Source organism: Erinaceus europaeus, chromosome 1, assembly GCF_950295315.1.
Source record: "Erinaceus europaeus chromosome 1, mEriEur2.1, whole genome shotgun sequence".
Classification (NCBI taxonomy): Eukaryota; Metazoa; Chordata; class Mammalia; order Eulipotyphla; family Erinaceidae; genus Erinaceus; species Erinaceus europaeus.
Window position 1 is genome coordinate 92,544,884 of NC_080162.1, and position 4,494 is coordinate 92,549,377.

The window sequence follows — 4,494 nt, forward strand, 5'->3', positions numbered from 1 at the left end:
CCAGTGAAAGAATTGCACATTTTTCTTTTGCTGGTGTTATTTCCAAATTCAGCATCAATTTTATGCCAGTTTTATATAATCAAATGCAAAGTTTGCATGCATTATTTGTAATTTGACAGCTTAAAATAGTATTGGCTGATATTCTTTCAGAGAAAAACTTGGCCTGAACATTATTTGGGGGAAATTCTTTGAGCACTTTTATAATTTTATACCATAGTTAATGAATGGTTGGTTTTCCTTTTCAGTCCCCTTTAATAAATTTCAGTAATTCATGTTTTGCTAGAAAATCATAGATCTATCAATAAATTATTGATATATGTTATTAAGTTTATAAGGACATACTGTATCCCACTGTAGTTTTTTCACTATTCTCATGTCTGTTTGTATATCTTATTTTGCACTGTAATGCTATGCAATTTTGTAGTTTTGTTTTTTCATTTTTATACTAATAGGGATATATCCATCTTATCACTCCTTCTAAGATTATGTCTTTGATACTTTTTAAAGATTTATTGTTTACTTATTTTATAGAGACAGATAAATTGAGAGGGGAAAAAGGAGATACTGAGGCAGAGAGAGAGAGACCCCATAGCACTACTTCACTACTCATGAAGCTTTTCCCCTGCAGGTGGAGACCAAGGGTTTGAACCTAGGCTTTTATACACTATAATGTTTGGACTTAACCAGGTGCATCACCGTCTAGGCCCAATTTGTTTCTTTATAGTGTATCATACTCAAAATTTTTACTTTTAGGCTTTATTCTTATTAACTACTTTATGTGGATTTTCTAAAAAGTTTTCTTTGTTATTTATTTCAATAAATAAATAAAAGTTAATTTTATTAGCTTTACTGTATCTAATAGCAAATTGTATAAACATACAGGTTTAAATAAATGTAGCTTTGTAAATTCAGGAAGTAAATTTAGAACTACAGCAATATGTTGACAATAATTTTGAATATGGTCTTTGTATTTTTACATAACAGTTTCAGTGTTTATTCTTGGTTACTTTTTTCTTTATTGGGGTTAATTGTTTACAGTGAACAGTGAAATACAGTAGTTTGTACATGTGTAACATTTATCAGTTTTCCACATAACAATTCAACCCTTTCTAAATCTCCCTCTGCCATCATATTACAGGACCTGAACCACCCCACCCCCGAGTCCTTTTCTTTGGTGAAATACACCAAACTCAGTCCAAGTTCTGCTTTGTGTTTTCTTATTTTTCAAATTCTTTTTTATTAGTGATTTAATAATGATCATCAATATAACTCCATACAATTCATACAGTTACCACCATCAAGGTGCCATATCCCATCCCATCAATTGGAAGTTTCCCTATTCTTTATCCCCCTGAGAATATGGACCAAATATTTCCAGGAAGTGCATGAGGTGGGAGTTCTGCCTTCTGTAATTGCTTCTCCACTGGACATGGCTGTTGAAAGGTGGATCCATACCCACAAAAAGTTTCTATCTTTCTCTAGTGAGGCAGGGTTCTGGGGAGATTGGGCTCCAGGATACATTGGTGAGGTCATCTTTAAAATTAATTTTGCTCTAAATGTCAACCAAAATAAGAATATATACCTTTTTATGCATAGATATTTGTTATTAATTTTTATAATTATAATTATTAAGTTGGTATCATTGAAAGGTTGTTTGTTACTGTTAAACATTAGTCTCTCTTCATTATAATTAGTCATAATTACTGGTTCAACATCGACTTTAGAACCAATGAAATTTTCTCTCTCTCTCTTTAATATTGAATGTTATATCCCATGTAAATTTTACATTCACATCAAATAAATGTATATTATTTTATGTAAATAATAATGAAACTTTGAGTACTAAAATTATCCATATCATATTTTAAATATGTTTTCTTCTCAATGTGTCTATGACTGACATTTGTACTTCAGACTTCCACTGTAACTATGGCATTGCCAATTTCTCTTTGGATATAAGTATATGCAGATGAAAATTGAGGTCTTCAAGTTGGAAGGATCTAGGAAACCAATCTTAGATACATCCCAAGGGGCCCATGATTTTACTAATTTTTGCCTGAGCCTAACAACTAACATACAGATGGACTAAATGTATTGTCTAGGGAGATAGTGTCAGAGTTGGGAATAAGACTAAAAGGCTGGATCATGGAAGAGAGTAAATACTATTAATAGTAAACTCCATCAAATTTATCTGGGGTCCATATTCAGCAAAGGAGCCTGTGTAACATCTGGATCCCTTTAGGTCTGGTCTGAGCTTGCATTCTGGAGCTATAGCTCAGCATTTAAGGCTGCACCCAAATCAGGACCAATTTTTCTCAAGTGGCAAAATATGTTGACCCAGCCTCCCTTCGGAGAGTGGGGTAGTTAGTCCCTACTATTGTTGTTTCACCTTTAGGGTAAGGTAATATAGAGGCCCACAAAAGGGTCCATGGCTGCTCCAAGATGGCCAATGATGGTGGAGATGGGGATCCGATAGAGGTCTAAGCCCATCATATCTATGTGGGAATCCCAGACTTCCCTGACTTCCCCAGATGATGCAGTGGCCTGGTAGTGACAGAAAGAGCCATCATAGAAGTGTGCCAGTCTCTTGCCTTTATCCACCTTTTGTAGCACTTACTTTATCTGACTAGGTTAGCCTTAGGGTGAGAGTGGAAAGTGAAATAGGAAGTAGGTGAAGAGGGTATCCAGGTCTAATTAGAAACTATTTAAATATTTCATGGTGTCTTTTTTGGGTCTTTCTACATGTTTGTTGCACTCATTGAGTCGTTGAAAAGTATTGTGCACTTTTTTTTAATTTTATTTTATTTATTTTTTTATTTTATTTTATTTTTTTTTCTTCGGGACCAACGATCACCAGCTGCCCAAACAACAAAAATTATGCTTCCGAAATCTCTTGATGTCGATTCCGCACGTAGAGCAAATGAGCTGCCCTACGTGTGTCACTCACGACAGAAGCCCTTTTTGTGTGCACTTTTTTAAGGTATATATTTCCACTAAATTATGGACACATGTGCACATATGGTCTATCTCATGGGTCCTGGTCCTGGTCTATATTTAGGTACTTTGGCTTTGTTAGGAAGTATGCCATCCAAAATGGAATTAAGGAGTCCTATGAGCTAGGAAATATCTCACCAGAGTATTGGAGCTGAAGGGTTGACATCCCATGCCTGGAGTCTCTGGATTCAGTCCAAAATAAAAGATGACGAGGTGGTAGAGGTTGTATTTATTTAGGTGAGCTTAGCAGATGCAGTATCAAATGGTATGAAAGAGAAGCATGAAGAAAACATGCACTTAACCCACTGCTCTATGCCCGACTCCCTCTTTTTTATTATTTTTTAAGATTTTATTTATTTAAGAGAAAGATAGGAGAGAGAGAGAGAGAGTGAAGAACTAGTACATGGTGCTGGTACATGTGCTGCCAGAGACTGAACTAGGGACCTCATACTTGAGTGACCAATGCTTTATTCACTGCGCCATCTTCCAGACCATGGAGACTCAAGGTTTTTCTTTTCCTTTGTCCTTTCAGCTCCTTTTTTTCTGGTTTATAGATGAGTTATAATTTTCCACTATGGTTCCTCTTTGTCCTATCCTCTATAGTTTATCTACTAAGGGCCTGAAAATCCTATTCCCACTTAGAATTCCCAGGATTTGAATCAGTTTTTTTGGGAGAGTCTGTCTGGTTGCTGTCTTGGGCCTCCATCTTGACTCTGCCTCTCTCTCTTTGTATTCCTAAGAAATTGTTCCTTTACATTGTTCAGTGTCTTATTATTCATTTCATGAATACTGTAATTTCATTGTGGATTAATATTTTTTTAATTTAAGATACTATTCTTTTATGTTTACCCTTCTATTCTCTTTTGTCTCAAACTATTTTTGCTACAGCTGCCTACAGCTGCCTTCTGCATTTTCATTTGCCTAGTTTATATCTGCTCTCCCCTTCTATAATATTTCTCTGAATTTATTAGTGAATGAAATAAAATTGTAAGCTCTTTATTATGTACAATGTGATGATGTATGTTGCAAAAGATTTCTCTCACCAACTTAATTGTTGTCTATTACCTGACATATATCTCTTTTTGTGTGTGTGAAAACATTTAAAATCTAGTCCCTAGACATTTCAGTTGTACAGTAGTGTTAGCTATGACAGTTATGTTATACATTAGCAGTAGGTTTCTAGATCTTATTCATCTTTCATAGTATTATTTTTGGCTAGAGCACTGCTAATCTGTGGTTTATAGTAATGCCAGGATTTAAACATGTTGCCTCTGGTACCTCTGGCAAGAAAATCTGGTATGCTACTGCTGGCATATTTCCTTTGGTCTAATCTTATTCCTTTTAAAACCATAGTTATGGGAGTCAAGCGGTAGTGCAGCGGGTAAAGCGCAAGTGGCAAAGTGCAAGGACCAGTGCAAGGACCTGCCTAAGGATCCCAGTTGGAGCCCCCAGATCCCCACCTGCATGGGAGTTGCTTCACAAGTAGTTGCTTCTCTCCCC

General features: G+C 35.7%; 1 non-coding gene across 1 annotated transcript; it reads right to left on the reverse strand.

Moving 5' to 3' along the window:
• Positions 1 to 2,830: 2,830 nt before the first annotated feature.
• Positions 2,831 to 2,963, reverse strand: LOC132542932 (U11 spliceosomal RNA). The gene has a single exon (XR_009553901.1). It is a non-coding gene; the product is annotated as a U11 spliceosomal RNA (small nuclear RNA).
• Between the last annotated feature and the right edge of the window lie 1,531 nt (positions 2,964 to 4,494).